At 46.8% G+C, this 18,237-nt stretch overlaps 1 long non-coding RNA gene across 1 annotated transcript in view; it reads right to left on the bottom strand.

The window, feature by feature from the left end:
* LOC140394829 (uncharacterized) overlaps positions 1-18,237 on the bottom strand; it is a 73,917-nt gene that overhangs the window by 35,241 nt on the left and 20,439 nt on the right. The window contains exon 2 of the long non-coding RNA XR_011936021.1: positions 7,547-7,687. This is a non-coding gene — a long non-coding RNA (uncharacterized lncRNA). The remainder of the gene's footprint in view (positions 1-7,546; positions 7,688-18,237) is intronic.

Below are 18,237 nucleotides of genomic sequence, written 5' to 3'. Positions count from 1 at the left end.
CCTTTGCCTATCCCCAATTAGGCATGATGTGGAGATGCTTGCATTGGACTGGGGTGAGCGCAGTAAGAAGTCTTACAACACCAGGTTAAAGTCCAACAGGTTTGTTTCAAATCACTAGCTTTCGGAGCACTGCTCCTTCCTCAGGTGAATGAAGAGGTATGTTCCAGAAAAATATATATAGACAAAGTCAAAGATGCAAGACAATACCTGGAATTTGAGCATTTGCAGGTAATTAAGTCTTTACAGGTCCAGAGAGAGGGGTAACCCCAGGTTAAAGAGGTGTGAATTGTCTCAAGCCAGGACAGTTGGTAGGATTTCGCAGGCACAGGCCATATGGTGGGAGGTGAATGTTATACGACATGAATCCAAGGTCCCAGTTGAGGCCGTACTCATGTATGCGGAACTTGGCTATAAGTTTCTGCTCGGCGATTTCGCGTTCTAGCGCGTCCTGAAGGCCGCCTTGCAGAATGCTTACCCGGAGATCAGAGGCTGAATGCCCTTGTCTGCTGAAGTGTTCCCCGACTGGAAGGGAACATTTCTGCCTGGCGATTGGATTGGATTGGATTTGTTTATTGTCTCGTGTACCGAGGTACAGTGAAAAGTATTTTTCTGCGAGCAGATCAACAGATCATTAAGTACATGGGAAGAAAAGGGAATAAAAGAAAATACATAATAGGGCAACACAAGATATACAATGTAACCACATTAGAACCGGCATCGAATGAAGCATACAGGGTGTAGTGTTAATGTGGTCAGTCCATAATGGCAGCACGGTAGCATAGTGGTTAGCACAAATGCTTCACAGCTCCAGGGTCCCAGGTTCGATTCCGGCTTGGGTCACTGTCTGTGCGGAGTCTGCACATCCTCCCCGTGTGTGCGTGGGTTTCCTCCGGGTGCTCCGGTTTCCTCCCACAGTCCAAAGATGTGCAGGTTAGGTGGATTGGCCATGATAAATTGCCCTTAGTGTCCAAAATTGCCCTTAGTGTTGGGTGAGGTTACTGGGTTATGGGGATAGGGTGGAAGCGTGGACCTTGGGTAGGGTGCTCTTTCCAAGAGCCGGTGCAGACTCGATGGGCCGAATGGCCTCCTTCTGCACTGTAAATTCTATGATAAGTGGGTCATTTAGGAATCTGGTAACAGCGGGGAAGGAGCTGTTTTTGAGTCTGTCCGTGCGTGTTCTCAGACTTCTGTATCTCCTGCCCGATGGAAGAAGTTGGAAGAGTGAGTAAGCCGGGTGGGAGGGGTCTTTGATTATGCTTCCCGCTTTCCCCAGGCAGCGGGAGGTGTTGATGGAGTCAATGGACAGGAGGCCGGTTTGTGTGATGGACTGGGCGGTGTTCACGACTCTCTGATGTTTTTTGCGGTCCTGGGCCGAGCAGTTGCCATACCAGGCTGTGATGCAGCCAGATAGGATGCTTTCTATGGTGCATCTGTAAAAGTTGGTAAGGGTAATGTGGACATGCCGAATGTCCTTAGTTTCCTGAGGAAGTATAGGCGCTGTTGTGCTTTCTTGGCAGTAGCGTCGACGTGGGTGGACCAGGACAGATTTTTGGAGATGTGCACCCCTAGGAATTTGAAACTGCTAACCATCACTGATTGTCACGCGATGTCCGTTCATCTGTTGTCACAGCGTCTGCATGGTCTCGCCAATGTACCATGCTTCGGGACATCCTTTCCTGCAACGTATGAGGTAGACAACGTTGGCCGAGTCGCACGAGTATGAACTGCGTACCTGGTGGGTGGTGTTCTCACGTCTAATGGTGGTACCCATGTCGATGATCTGGCACGTCTTGCAGAGATTGCCCTGGCAGGGTTGTGTGGTGTCATGGTCACTGTTCTGAAGACTGGGTAGTTTGCTGAAAACAATGGTTTGTTTGAGGTTGCGCGGTTGTGTGAAGGCAAGTAGTGGGGGTGTGGGATGACCTTGGCAAGATGTTCATCTTCATTGATGATGTGTTGAAGGCTGCAAAGAAAATGTTGTAGTTTCTTCGCTCTGGGGAAGTACTGGACGACGAAGGGTACTCTGTCGGTTGTGTCCTGTGTTTGTCTTCTGAGGAGGTTAGTGCGTTTTTTGCTGTGGCGTGTTGGAACTGTCGATCAATGAGTCGAGCGCCATATCCCGTTCGTACGAGGGCATCTTTCAGCGTCTGTAGATGTCTGTTATGCTCCTCCTCGTCTGAGCAGATCCTGTGTATACGATGGGCTTGTCCATAGGTGATGGCTTCTTTAATGTGTTTAGGGTGGAAGCTGGAGAAGTGGATCATCGTGAGGTTATCCGTAGGTTTGCGGTAAAGCGAAGTGCTGAGGTGACCGTCCTTGATGGAGACGAGTGTGTCCAAGAATGCAACCGATTTTGGAGAGTAGTCCATGGTGTGTCTGATGGTTGGATGGAACTTATTGATGTCATCGTGTAGCCGTTTCAGTGATTCTTCGCCGTGGGTCCAAAGGAAAAAAATGTCATCGATGTATCTGGTGTATAACGTCGGTTGAAGGTCCTGTGCGGTGAGGAGGTCTTGTTCAAACTTGTGCATGAAGATGTTGGTATATTGAAGTGCGAATTTGGCCACGGAACAGCCATGAGGACCAAATTCGCACCTCAATACGTCAACATCTTCATGCACAAGTTTGAACAAGAACTCCTCACCGCTCAGGACCTTCAACCGATGTTATACACCAGATCCATCGATTTTGTTCCTTTGACATCTTCTTCGCAGCCTTCAACACGTATTGATGAAGATGAACATTTTGCCAAGGTCATCCCCACACCATCACTGCTTGCCTTCAAACAACCACGCATCCTTAAATAAACCATTGTTTGCAGCAAACTACCCAGCCTTCATAACAGCGACCAAGACACCACACAACCCTGCCATGGCAATCTCTACAAGACATGCCAGATCATTGACATGGGTACCACCATTAGATGTGAGAACACCACCCACCAGATACGCGGTACATACTCGTGCGACTCGGCCAACGTTGTCTACCTCATACGCTGCAGGAAAGGATGTCCCGAAGCGTGGTACATTGGTGAGACAATGCAGACGCTGCAACAACGGATGAACGGACATCGCGCGACAATCGCCAAGCAGGAATGTTCCGTTCCAGTTGGGGAACACGTCCACAGTCTAGGGCATTCAGCCTCTGATCTCCGGGTAAGTGTTCTCCAAGGCGGCCTTCAGGACCCGTGACAACGCAAAATCGCCGAACAGAAACCTATAGCCAAGTTCCGCACACATGAGTATGGCCTCAACCGGGACCTTGGATTCATGTTGCATTACATTCACTCCCCACCATCTGGCCTGGGCTTGCAAAATCCTACCAACTGTCCTGGCTTGAAACAATTCACACCTCTTTAACCTGGGGTTACCCCTCTCTCTGGACCTGTAAAGACTTAATTACCTGCTAATACTCGCATTCCAAGCATTGTCTTGCATCTTTGACTTTGTCTATATATATTTTTCTGGAACATACCTCTTCATTCACCTGTGGAAGGAGCAGTGCTCCGAAAGCTAGTGATTTGAAACAAACCTGTTGGACTTTAACCTGGTGTTGTAAGACTTTTTACTATCCCAATTAGTATTAGGGAAGTTGAAATCCATGACCATTATCACCTTATTGTTTTTACATTTCTCTGAGATTTTCATTCATATCTGCTCTTCTGTCTCTGACTGTTTGGGGATGTTTAGGACGTTCCTGGCAATGTGATTGGCCCCTTTTTGTTTTTAGGTTTCACCCAAGTGGCTTCAATTGAGGAACCTACTGAGATAACATCCCTCCTCACAGCAGTAATTTTCTCCTTGAACAATATTATAACACTACTTCCTCTTTTACACTACTCCCTTCAGCCCCCCTTCTTATTTCTTCTATATTTAGCTGTGCATCATCCCTTACTGTTTCTCCACTCCCTAACCTATTCTCCACCAAATTAGTTTAAACCCCCTCTACCCCCCTCAACAGCATAAGCAAACCTCCCCGCAAGGATGTTGGTCCCATTTCAGTTCAGGTGCAACCCATCTGACTTGTACTGGTTCCACCTTCCCCAGAAACAAACTCAGTGTTCCAGGAAACTAAAGCCCTCCCTCCTGCACCAGCTGTTCAACCACACATTTATCTGCTCTATCCTCCTATTCCTATACTGACTAGCACATGGCACTGGCAGTATTCCAAGGATTACAACCTTTGAGATCTTGCTGTTCAATCTGCTACCTAGCTCCCTAAATTCTTGATGCAGGACCTCATCCCTCTTTCTACCTATGTCGTTGGTACCAATGTGAAGCACGACCTCTGACCATTCAGCTTTCTCCACCTTTAGAATGTCCTGCAGCTATTCAGTGACATCCTTGACCCTGGCACCAGGGAGGTAACACACCATCCTGGAGTCACATCTGCAGCCGTTGAAACACCTGTCTGGGTCCCTCACTATTGAGCCTCCTACCATTATTGCTCTTCTGTTCTTACTCCTCCCTCTTGTGGGAGTATCGTGAACTTGGCTCTGGCTGCACTCCCCAGAGGAACTGTCGCTCTCACCATTTTTCAACACAGACAAATGGTTCTTGAGTGAGATGCACTTTGGGATTATCTTGGCTCTCTGCCTGCCAGCCCCCCCTCCCCCCCACACTTTTTCTGACTGGTGGTCACCCATTCCCTCTCTGGCTGCACTTCCTCATGCTGTGGGGTGATAACATCTAAAAACATGTTGTCCACAAACCTCTCATCCTCATGGATGCACCACTGTGTCTCCAGCCAATGCTTAAAGCTCCGAAATCTGATTCTCAAGTTGGTCAAACCGATGGCACTTCCTGTAAATGTGATCATCCAGACTGCATGGAGCATCTACAAATTCCCACATACTGCAGGACGTGCAAAACATGAGACTGAGCTCCCCACTCACACTTTCAGTTAAAAGACACTTACCTTAAATTTATGCCAAGTAGAAAATTATTTAAGTTATATTTTTAAAAGCTGAAACTCTTATCTTTCCTTAATGTAGCTTTTAAACAACTTACCCATTACTTACCAATCAGCTCTCTCCCTTGTAGCCTCTGCTCCTGCAGTAGGGCAAGACTACTTTCTGAAGATGAAAAAGTAAGAAAGCAAAAAAGCAAAAGAGCGCCTCTTTCCCGCTGCCCAAAATTCTTACTTTGCTCCAAATTCCCAAATATATTCACTCTGTGTCTCACTCAGGTGATGTATCGTCCAACTGTTTGTACATCCACTGACTGACCCCTATCACTACTGTCATGGACTGATGCATCTGTGATAGGTAGATTAGTGAAGATGAGGACAAATACGTTTTATCTTCTTGTTGGCTCCTTCACCACCTGCCACAGACTCAGTCTAGCCGCTATGTCCTTCAGGACCCAGCCAGCTCAGTCAGCTGTGGTACAGATTGCATTGTGTGCCCTTGATAACCTTGTGTTTCTTCGAGTTGGTGTTCAACATGGAAGAGTACTAATTCATCAGCTGAGGGAGGGCAGCATGTGGTAATCGGCAGGAGATTTCTTTGCCCTTGTTTGACATGATAACATGATATTTCATGGGGTCAGGAGTCATGCTGAAGACTCCCATAACTCCCTCCAACTGTATACCACTGTGCCGCTGTCACCTCAGCTGGGTCTGTCGTGCCGGTAGGACAGAGCATACCCAAGGATGGTAATGGTGGTGTCTTGGACTTCTGTAATATCACACCCCTGTTCAAAACATGCTGTAAGGATAACCCAGCAACTACCTGAAAGTCTGCTTAACCTCGGTGGTGGGTAAGCTTTTAGTTACATGGACAAATATGGGTTAATAAGGAAAACCAGCAGGGATTTGTTATGGGCCAATCATGTTTAACTAAATTACTGCATTTTTTTGATGAGGTAACAGAAAGGGTCGATGAGAGGAATGCTGTTGATGTGGTGTACATGGACTTTCAAAAGGTATTTGATAAAGTGCCACACAACAGACCTGTGAGCAAAGATATAGGTCACAAAATAAAAAGGACAGTAGAAACATGGATACAAAATTGGCGGAATGATAGGAAACCAAGGGTAGTGGTGAAGGTTGTATTTCAGGTTGGAGAGAAGTTTTGATGTGGAATTCCCCAGAAGTCAGTGTTCGGACCCCTGCACGTCTTCATAAATATTCATAGTAAGAAGTCTTACAACACCAGGTTAAAGTCCAACAGGCTTGTTTCGATGTCACTAGCTTTCAGAGCCCTGCTCCTTCCAGAAGGAGCAGCGCTCCGAAAGCTAGTGACATTGAAACAAACCTGTTGGACTTTAACCTGGTGTTGTAAGACTTCTTACTGTGCTCACCCCAGTCCAACGCTGGCATCTCCACATCATAAATATTCATGACCTTGTTGTGCAGGGCAAAATTTCAAAATTTGTGGATGAGACAAAATTTGGAAGCACTGTGAGGATATTGTAAAACTTCAAAAGGACATAGACAAGCTGTTGGAATCAGTGGACAATTAGGAGAAGGAATTTAAGAAGTGCGAGGTGATTCATTTTGTGAGGAAGAATGCAGAGGTACAATATAAATAAAGGGTACACTGCTGAAGGGCGGTGCAGTAGCAGAGGGACCTGGGTCTATATGTGCATAAATCATTGAAGGTGGCAGGACAGTTTGAGAGAGTGGTTAATATAGCAGAACACATGCTTCACATTCGCAGAACTCATCCTTCAACCGATCCCTACTCCGTTCCGGGGCTCCCACATGCTTCAAGAAGACCACTGTCATACAGGTGCCAAAGAAGAACCAGGCAATGTGCCTCAACGACTATCGACCAGTGGCCCTGACATCTATTATTATGAAGTGCTTCAAGAGGTTAGTCATGAGACACATCAACTCCGTCCTTCCAGATTGCCTTGATCCACTGTAATTCGCCTACCGCCACAACCGATCCACAGCAGATGTTATCTCCCTGGCCCTACGCCCATCCCTGGAGCATCTCAACAACAAGGACTCTTATGTCAGATTCCTGTTCATTGACTACATCTCTGCCTACAGCTCCTAGAGTATAGGCGTAAACTGCTCAATCCCTCTTCATAAGACAAGCCCCTCATCTCTGGAATCATTTCAGTGAATGTTAAATCCCGCACGGGTCTTACAGAGTAGGGACGATCCACTACCCCATGGGGCTTGCAGAATACGAGCTCCCCCACTAAGGGGCCGGGGGACTCTTAACAAGGTTCATGTGTCTTAGTATAAATAGAGTTGGCCAGTCAGACACCGAAGAGAGAAGACCCAGCCGGGAACTGCTGGAGCTGTACATAATATTCATTAATTGGCCACTAGCCAAGCAATCAAACAAATCCTAACCCACTTCCCTCTCTGGCGCTGACAAGTCAGGAACTAGTATTCTCTCCTGTAACTTCTAAGTTCTGCTGCATGACCAAAAGACACATGTCCATTAAGCATCCATGGATCAAAAATAATAACTGCAAAATATGAGAAAGGGGAAATAAGGGAATAAACTAGAAGAACTCTTACATCAGTAAGACCAAGCAAGTGGTAAATACCGGTGTGTAATAAAGAAATCAAGATTACTACCCACCAACACTTGCAAACCCTTCCATTCGGATGGATCTCGCTGATTTAAATGTTTCCTCCATGTGTGCCTCGCAATGAAATCCAAAATCCATCCTTTGTCAGTTCTGTGACCGTGGCTCAGTAGATAGCATTCTCTCCTCTGAAACTGAAGATTTTGGGTTCAAGTCTAATTCAATACATTGAGGACGTAGTTGAAGCAGACACCCCAGTGTGGTGCTGAGGGAATGCTGCGCAGAGGGGCTGCCTTGCGGGTGAACCGAGATCCCACTCTGCCCCTTTGGACAGACAGAAAATATTTCATAGCATTATTAAACTACTTTTCCTGGGCAACCTTTATCTCTCAGAAATCCTCCCCGCCCCACCACCACCTGGGCCAAATGTCATAAAGGCCCAACCCAGTGACTGAAGAATGAGCCTTCCCGGCGGGGGTCTTCCCCGGACTCCATAGAGGGGGAGCCAGGCAGTTGTGGGACTTGTGGTCATTGATTCCGACGTGAGCGTAGGCCATGGGTGATCCTGAGGTCCAGATGCCCCGGTAGAGGCCGTCGCCAGCCCAGGGCCCGCACTTACCATTTAGATTAGCCAGAGGAGGAGGATGACTGCGTGCAGTTGCATTGTGTGGCAGCCCCCTGAATGGCCCCCGTTAAGGTTGTGGTATGAGTGATTGGACAGCTGCTCGACATGGAGTTGGATACCAGCACAGCGCTCCCTGTGATTGGTCAGTGATGTTTGATCGCATTAAAATGGGAGTTCAAGCCCTGAATTTAACAAATACCCAGTCTAGATTGGCTACCTACACAGGAGAACCGTTAGACATCGCTGGTGCTACTATGACCCCAGTAGTTTATGGGCACCAGTCGGCGCACCCTCCGCTCATCACCGTGACAGGTCACGGGACCAGCTTGTTGGCCCGTAACTGGCTGTGTCGTCTGCAGTTGCAGTGCCAGCACATTCTTCAGTCAAGTTCTGGTGGTTTGGCCGAGATGTTAGGGAAACACCTCAAGGTGTTCCAACCCAGATCGGGGGAATTAAAAGGGGCACTGACCCGCCTACAGGTTGACCCGGAAGCCCACCTGGAGCAGCAGAGGTCTTCAGCTGCATCCAGGTCAACTGGACATTCTCCATTAGGACAACACTGCTCACCTTTTGTGAGGGAGGGGGTTAGATCAGGTACCCCAAGCATTTCCTGCCCTACAAATGTCTGACAAGCTTACCACAGCTAGCAGGTCTTCCACTTAGAAGTCAAATAACATCAAAATGAAAGAAACACAAATGACCTATCATCGGAGATTGTAATTGCTTTGTTATGTTGTAGGTGTAACATAAGCGGCTTCCTTGTGGTGCACTTGACAAAGGAAGGTTCAGACGTGGAGATAACATCAAAACGTTTATTAAACTATTCACACTTCTATTACTCGGGTTCGACACTACTGTTAATCCTACTATAGCTACCCAGACTGACTAACCAGCTGCTGCAATCCACGTGGTGGGTGTAATATTGAATCAACCCTGTGTCTCTACTCACTGACTGGCTCCACTGGAAAGAGGCAGATCATGTGTGTGGTGTCCTTTATATGAGGGTTGGTGCAATGCCCTCTTGTGGTCGTGTCACCTCTGTGTGTATCGTGAATGTCCATTGGTCGTGTCCTATCTAACTGATCTATTGGTTAAGTGTGTGTGTGTGATGTTTCTGGTGCTCCCTCTAGTGTCTGGCTAGCCTACATGTATTTACATTGATGCACATCACCACATCCCCCCTTTTTTATATGTTACATATTTTCTGCACACTTTGAGAAGATTGAACAAAAAACAGGTAGATAGGTTAAGGTATATACAAGTCATGGGAACAGTGATTAAACAATAAGTCCAAATCATTCGTGTGAGTCCAAAAACCATTAATCATCATGGTCAAATGTCTCTCTTGGTTATGAATGCCATCAACGTCCCTGTGCCACAGGAACCAAGAAGTGGTCAAATCACTTCGCTGTCTGATTTGGAGTCCCTTTCTTTTTTCGATGTTTGTGATGGTGTTGTCGGATGGCATCTTGTAGCTGATAAGGTGTTGACGTTGAAGAGGTACCATCAACAGTGTCATTCGAGGTCATGGATGTGCTACATGGTGAAGTTGGATAAGACTGTACATACTGGTTCTGGCCACATGCTGTGCTGGAAGGGTGATCCTGCTGAGAACCGTTGGAGCTTGTCAAATTGGAAACAGAATTGCTGCTCGCATAAATACTTGGTGATGGTGTGAAACTAGAACCTTGCATCTGACAGGAATATACCATCTGGCCAGGCTGGGGTGCAGCAAATCCTGGGCTGTAACTAAGGCACCCAATCCAGTCTGTAGTGCAGATTGCGCTTGCGGTAGTCCTCCTTCGGTCTTGATTCCATTAGTGGGCAATCCGTAGTGCTGGCCTGTTTGAGAATATGCTGCATAAACTGCTGGCTGCTGCATGCCTGAATACTGGGTTTGTCGAGCATGAGCTGTCATTGGCTGCACTGCTGGTGTGGAACAAATGTGTGGATATAGCTGTGGTGAATATTGGTGTATTCCTCTTGGACTGTAGCCGCTGCTTGTTATTACTGACCCAGTGTAATTGTTAAGTGATCCATCTCCTGCCGTTGTGGCATCTGCTGTCACCCTGAGCGTGCCATCACTGAGGTTGCGGCACTCCCTGTCTGGAGTAAAGTCCGGCTTATGTGAATCAGAGTCGGCGTTTGGTTGCTCCCCATCTGGAGTCTGGGGGTCTGTTTCAACTGAGTCAGTGTTGGTTTGTTGATGCTCCCCACCCGGAGTCTTAGCAGGTTCACTGGAGTCAGCTGAGATTTCTTGAAGCTGCACGTCTGGAGTCGGAACATGCAGGAATGTATTGACTTGTGGAGAGGTTTGAGCGAATGAGGCTGGAAGTATTCTGGTGTCACCGGAGTCACCAGTGGTCTCACAGTGATCGTCGAGTGCCTCTGTACACACTAGCTGAGGTCTGTCACTTTGCACATCTTGCATGGGAAGTGGGATGCTGTCGTCACTCATCTCACATACCGTGGTTAGATCCTCAGTAGCTGCTTGTTGTTCACTTGGGTTGGCTAAATTGTCAGAGTCTTCATCTGGTGGCGCAAAAAATGTGGGTGGACTGTCATTGTCTTGCTGTTGTCCTTCATTTGGGCTTGGGCTGTCATCGTCGCTTTGTTCTTCACTGTAGCATGATAGACCGTCATGGTCGTCCTGCTGTGCACTGGAGCATGTTAGACTGTCATAGTCTTCTTGCTGTTTACTTGAGCATGGCAGACTTGCATCGTCTGCCTCTAGTTGGTCAGAGGAGGTTGCGAGACCCTCATGGTCTTGTTCCTGCAAGGACTGCGCGTCGGAGTCTTGCGTTGCTTCTATCGTGGAGACTGTCCACGAGTTCGCTGCAGAGGCTTGTTACACTGGAGTCACTTCTCGTTCATGCAAGGACTGCGCTCTGGAGTCTTGCGTTTCTGCAATTGTGGAGTCTGTCCACGAGCTCGCTGTGGAGACTTGTGACACTGGAGTCACTTTTTGTTCATGCAAGGACTGTGGTGTGGAGTCTTGCGTGTCTTCTTTCGTAGACTCGGGAACCCTGAGCAGTGCGTGGACCACACTCTGTGTGGCAGCATGCCGCTCTCTGTGGGCTTGTACTGCTCTCTGTCTCGTGGTTTCAGGCCACAGCACCATCCTGCACTCACGAGTCGGGATGTCATATCTCCTGGGCTGAAGATCCTCAAATCCAAAGAATTAGTCTTCGGGGTCATCATTCCCGTAACAGCATCCCCGAACAGGCGCCGGAATGTGGCGACTAGGGGCTTTTCACAGTAGCTTCATTTGAAGCCTACTTGTGACAATAAGCGATTTTCATTTCATTTCATTCAATGTGCAACATGTCTAGTTGCGGTTCGGATCTGGTACTGGGGTAGCCTCCCAAGGTGAAAGGTTCTTCTGAGTCGTAGTCTTCTAGGACCATATCATCACTGTTTGCGTCGGAGCTGGCATTGGGCTCGCGAGGTCCAGAGAAAATGTAAAGGTCGGTTTTGAAGTATTCAAGGTCGGAATCATCAGTTTGGGCATAGATAACTGCTTGCTGCAGGGTTCTTACAAAGGTTAATTTCATTTCCTGGTTCAATTTGAAGCATTGTGCTGTCATTCCAGGTGAAGGAAGGTTGTTTTACGGCTTTAAGAGATTTTTTTCTTTGATTTGGGACGTTTCCCCTTTAAATGGGCATGGTCCGGGGCCTCAGACGTCATGACGCATGTGACGTACTGCGAAGGAAGCGATTGCGCATGCGCAGATCGTGGTTCCTTTACTTGGGGCCTTTTTCGCAATTGCGCATGCGCAAACGGACCTTCCCGTTCTGTGCGCTTCTCGCGCAACTGCGTAAGTGCAGTCCCTTTAGAAAGATGGCCACCGATCAAAATCGTTCTCTGCTCCGGGATCTCGGCATCGTGGTGAGTACTGGCACTTCTCTTACCTTTTCTTGCTGGTTGGAGTGTGTTTTCCTCGCAGTATTTGCCGAATTTGTCCAGGACTGCCTGGAAATCGCTCCTGTTTTGCCCCTTGGAGAACTTGAATTTTTAAAGATTTCTTCTGCTCTGGCACCGGCGATGGTGAGGAAAAGCTCTGTCTTTTCAGCATCGGCCATGTCTTCTAGTTCGGCTGCTACCAGGAAGATTTCAAATATTTGCCGGAATGCCCGCCAGTTTTCGCAGAGATCGCCGTGGCACTGGGGCTGCTGCGGAACCCGGATCTCGAACATCTTGCCTGGGTATCGTTGCTGGTTGTCACTGTATGCTGAGTTATGGCTATATGGATTGAAACAGTTCAGTCCTGGTACCATGATTTGTTATGTTGTAGGTGTAACATAAGCTGCTTCCTTGTGGTGCACTTCACAAAGGAAGGTTCAGACGTGGAGATAACTTCAACACGTTTATTAAACTATTTACACTTCTCTTACTCGGGTTCGACACGACTGCTAATCCTACTAAAGCTACCCAAACTGACTAATCAGTTGCTGCAATCCACGTGGTGGGTGTAATATTGAATCAACCCTGTGTCTCTACTCACTGGCTGGCTCCACTGGAAAGAGATAGATCATGTGTGTGGTGTCCTTTATATATGGGTTGGTGTAATGCCCCCCTGTGGTTGTGTCACCTCCGTGTGTATCGTGAATGTCCATTGGTCGTGTCCTATCCAACTGATCTATTGGTTGAGTGTGTGTGTGTGATGTTTCTGGTGCTCCCTCTAGTGTCTAGCTAGCCTACATGTATTTACATTGATGCACATCACCACAGGAATGTCCACCGTTTACTGAGCAGAAACAACACAACGTGATCTTACATTACAGCACAGAGTGGAACAAGGCTCACTGGTGAGGGCTTACTGAAGGAAGACGGAGGTGGCTACACATTTTTCTGGAAGGGATAATTGGAAAGTGAGGACACAATACACATTGTAGGGTTCACTATCAGGTCATCTTTGATGAAAGACTCTTCCTGCCAGGGTCAAGGAGCATCTCATGAAGCTACGTTTTCCACTCAACTGTGCACATCACTTAACCATTATCAGTGCCTATGCACCAACTCTCAGCAGCCCTGAGGACAGGAAAGAACAATTCTATGAGGATCTGGATAAACTCATGAAGTCCACGTCTGGGAGAGGCTTCAATGCCCAAGTTGTGGAAATCAGATATAACTGGAAAGGAGCTCTGGATTCTCAAGGCGTTGGAAATCTTAACAGTAATGGCCTGTTACTCCTGAGCAAAGTGCTGAGCATAATCTTTGCATTACAATGCAACGTTCAGACAAGCTGATAAATACAAGGCTACTTGAATGCATCCAAGGTCAAAACAGTGGCACATGACTGACTCCATCATTGTGCAGCAGAGGGATCTCCAGGATGACCAAATTAGCCGTGCAATGAGAGATACAGAATGTTGGACAGATCACAGACTAATCAGAGCAATTCGCAACTTGCAAATTGCTCAACTCAGCGCAAGCGACCAAAGGTTGTTCCTTTCAAAATGGCTAAACTGAGTACCATTGCTTGCTGCAACCAGTTTCAGAACACACTTGCTCAAAAACGCAAAGTTAGCATAGCCCTGGCAGTACAGTGCTCACTTAACCAAAGTGTGGGCCGCTGTTATGTGCCAAAGTCCGAACATGATATTAGGACTCACAATAATAAGCTCAATAACATCCAGGCAGTGCCGCATTTTTGGGTTGGGGGACCATGCCCATGAAAAAGGGTAAGAGCGGTTCTGAGGGGGCTGAGGAAAGGTTGGAGGGGATGAAGGGGAGTGGGGGGGGGGGTGTTCTGAAAAGGTGGAATGTAGAGATCGGGGCAGCCTTTCAAAATGGCACGCTGGTCTGTGAGGAGCCGGTCCTGCCTGCAACCTCAACTCCCAGTGCAGGATAACTTTCTATGTGTGGCCTCAATAATTACCCAGAGGCCAAAAAAATGCCTAAGTACCGTTGAATAGCAATGTCAATCTCAGCACTGCGGCTGTCGAGAAACACCCTGCCATGAGATTTCACGTGATTCAGGCTGATACACCCAGAGCAGTACTAAGGGAACACTACACATGTGGAGTCATCTTCCATACCTGGCATTAAAACAAGACCAATCTGTCCTCGTGATTCTATGGTACTATTTGAAGACTGCAAGGACACAAGAAACAGGAACAAGCATAGGCCATTCAGCCCCTCATACCTGCTACACTATTCGATAAGGCCATGGCTGATCTGATTGTAGTCTTAACTCCACTTTCATGCCCGCCTTCCATAACCCTTGACTTCCTTTCAGATCAAAAATATGTCTAAATAGCCATGAATATACTTAATTTGGGGTAGAAAATTCACAAAGTTTAATAACCCTCTGTGTAAATTGGAAATTGGAAACCAGTTATGACTGTTTCTAAACATCAGTGAAGGTGATGCTTATCTGTTTCCCTGTAAACAATGAGGGGGAATTTTCCACCAGCATTTTCTGTGGGTGGGGTTGGCAGCGGGGCAATGGGATTCCCGCCATGAAAGGTTGAGAGCCACATTACCATACAGGCAAATATTAGCAGGCTTACCCTCGTTATTATCCACCTCTGTAAGGACGTTTCCACCAGCCGGCAATGATGTCATGTTGGTGGGGTTTACAACAGCTTTTGACAAACGTGTACCCGACAAATGGTGCCATTGGTGCCATTGGGTAAGTACAGCCCCAGGTATTTGAGGGTCATGCCCAAGTAGTAGCCTGGCACTGGCCCTGGCAGTGCCTGGGCACTACCAGGGGACACTGCCGGGCTGGGCCTTCCATTTGGGAGGTTCAGGGTGGGGGGTGTTTTCTGGGGAAGGGAGGTCCCGCGTTGTGAGGGGAAGTGGGTTCCTGAAACCATTGGTGAGGTTCCCTGGGGTACCTGCATTTTGTTTTTTATTGTTTTCAAATCAAATCTGTCAGAGCCCATCCCATCAGCATGTAGCCATGGGACCTGCTGCCAGGGTTTTTATTTGGCAATATGTCAAAGAAATGGCGGGAAAAGCTGGCAGTCTGGCTGGCGGGTCACATAGCGCTTTTCCCATCTGACTTGGCACATTATCAAAAAAAGAGAAATTTCCACCCAATATATCTGAAATCTAACAGATGGATTTTGACAAAACATGGTATACAGATACGTTGACCCAAAGAAGAACTGATTAGTTTCTGGATTTTTAAAAAAGGATTGGTTAACAGTGGAAGTAGGGCAAATTGATTTTTTTTAAAAATATTGTGTGTTGTTTTATTTAGAATGCTATTGATTGTTTTAGAATGTTGTGGATTCTCCCAGATTCTTCCCATGGGGGCATTTGTCAAAGCTGTCAAAATGTGTGCAGAGTGTTCAGAACAGGTTGTTGGATAAAAATTGGCTTGAAGCCTCTCAGTCAGATGAAAATTGCTAATAAGATTTTTTTTTTCAGTTTTGTGGTTACAGAGCATCAACTGGGTGGGAAAAGACTCAAGGGAAAGCCATGTAATTTTAATAATATTGAGTTTACATTGTGGCAGTGGTATGCACAAAATGTATGCCCTCTTCACTCATTTTGAACCTGTGCCCCTTAGTTCTAGAATCCCTCTGAGGGGAAAGCTCCTATCGGCATCTATCCTCTGAGACACATTCAACAGGTTTGTTATAAATGTGAGACTTTATCAAACAGCAAATAAGGACAAAGGAGGAAATAAATAGCAAAAAGACAGAATTAAAGACAAGGAGCTGCTCCTTCTCTTCTCCCGCTCTCTCTCTTTCCATAAAGGCTGTGAGTTGATGTATTTCTGAACCTGCAGAGACCTGAATGATTCTACAGTGAAAACCATTGCAGACTTGTAAGCAGAAATTTAAACCTGAAAGCCTGGTTTGAAGGAAAGTGTACCAAGAACAACCATCTAAAACAAAGTCTCTTATCTTTTGACTTTTATCCTCCTTATTTTCACGTCTGTCTCCCCCTGTCCATTTGTTTGTCGTGTGTGTATGTAGTATATGTGTGTGTGTGCGTGTATATGTGTGTGTGCACGTGTGAGCTTGTATATGTGTGCATGTTTGTGTAGAGGGTGGGGGAAGGTAAAATGAGGAATTAGGAATTAGATAATAGTATTTTTAAAGTACCCAATTAATTTTTTCCAATTAAGGGGCAATTTCCGTGGCCAATCCATCTAGCGTGTACATCTTTGGGTTGTGGAGGCAAAACCCACACAAACACGGACAGTGACCCCTGAGCCGGGATCGAACCTGGGACCTCGGCGCCATGAGGCAGCAGTGCTAACCACTGCACCACCGTGCTGCCTGGAATTAGATAATCGTTAACAAGTTGTATTTGCTGCATAGTTCACTATAGTTCTTCTTATTAAAATTTATAAACTGGTGACTGTAGGCAGCATGGTTTTGTGAAGGGGATGTCGTGTCTCACTAACTTGATAGAGTTTTTCGAGGAGGTCACAAAGATGATTGATGCAGGTAGGCCGGAGGATGTTGTCTATATGGACTTCAGTAATGCCTTTGACAAGGTCCCTCATGGCAGACTAGTACAAAAAGTGAAGTCACACGGGATCAGAGGTGAGCTGGCAAGATGGATACAGAACTGGCTAGGTCATAGAAGGAAGAGAGTAGCAATGCAGGGGTGCTTTTCTGATTGGAGGGCTGTGACTAGTGGTGTTCCGCAGGAATCAGTGCTGGGACCTTTGCTGTTCGTAGTATATATAAATGATTTGGAGAAAAATGTAACTGGTCTGATTAGTAAGTTTGCGGACGACACAAATGTTGGTGGAATTGTGGATAGCGATGAGGACTGTCAGAGGATACAGCAGGATTTAGATTGTTTGGAGACTTGGGTGGCGAGATGGCAGATGGAGTTTAATCTAGACAAATGTGAGGTATGCATTTTGGAAGGCCTAATACAGGTAGGGAATATACAGTGAATGGTAGAACCCTCAAGAGTATTGACAGTCAGAGAGATCTAGGTGTACAGGTCCACAGGTCACTGAAAGGGGTAACACAGGTTGAAAAGGTAGTCAAGAAGGCATACGGCATGCTTGCCTTCATTGGCCGAGCATTGAGTATAAAAATTGGCAAGTCATGTTGCAGCTGTATAGAACCTTAGTTAGGCCACACTTGGGAGTATAGTGTTCAATTCTGGTCGCCACACTACCAGAAGGATGTGGAGGCTTTAGAGAGGGTGCAGAAGAGATTTACCAGGATGTTGCCTGGTATGGAGGGCATTAGCTATGAGGAGAGGTTGAATAAACTCGGTTTGTTTTAACTGGAACGAAGGAGGTTGAGGGGTGACCTGATAGAGGTCTACAAGATTATGAGGGGCATAAACAGAGTGGATAGTCAGAGACTTTTTCCCAGGGTAGAGGGGTCAATTACTAGGGAGAAAAGGTTTAAGGTGCAAGGGGCAAGGTTTAGAGGAGATGTATGAGGTAGGTTTTTTACACAGAGGGTAGTGGATGCCTGGAACTCGCTGCCGGAGGAGGTGGTGGAAGTAGGGATGATAGTGACATTTAAGGGGCATCTTGACAAATACATGAATAGGATGGGAGTAGAGGGTTACAGACCCCGGAAGTGTAGAAGATTTTAGTTTAAACGGGCAGCCCATGGTCGGCGCAAGCTTGGAGGGCCGATGGGCCTGTTCCTGTGCCGTACTTTTCTTTGTTCTTTGTAATTATTGGGCAGCTAAGGACCAAAGACTTTGTGTATTTTTCTAAGAATTATTTGTTAATTTAACTGTGCTGTGACTCCGGGTCAAGGGAGGCAGAAACTGACCATGCCCTAGCCCAGGTTGTTGTAACAATAGAAGAATAGGGGCCCTCTGGGAGGTGAGTAGTGTATTTAAAAAGCCTTGCCTGGTCCCGTGTCTGTTCTTCTTTTCTGTTTTATTTGTTTTTATATAAGGCGGGAACCGGAAGTTCGACCCGCGGACCTCTGGCAAGTCCCCCCCACCCCCAACCAATAAATTCTGGTGGAGAGGAAACCCGAGACACTACACGTGTAGTGTCTCCCACCCGCCCTCCTCCTCTAACCTAATAATAAGACCCATTGGTGTAAGGTAAGTGCCATATTATATTATTATTATATTATTAGCATTGTGCAGGTCAAGGTTCGGAGGTGGAGGAGCAGTCTCTGTCAGCGAGAGAACCTGAGAACATCTAAGACACTCAG

Source organism: Scyliorhinus torazame, chromosome 18 (assembly GCF_047496885.1).
Source record: "Scyliorhinus torazame isolate Kashiwa2021f chromosome 18, sScyTor2.1, whole genome shotgun sequence".
Lineage (NCBI taxonomy): Eukaryota > Metazoa > Chordata > Chondrichthyes > Carcharhiniformes > Scyliorhinidae > Scyliorhinus > Scyliorhinus torazame.
This window is presented reverse-complemented; position numbering and strand designations above follow the sequence as displayed.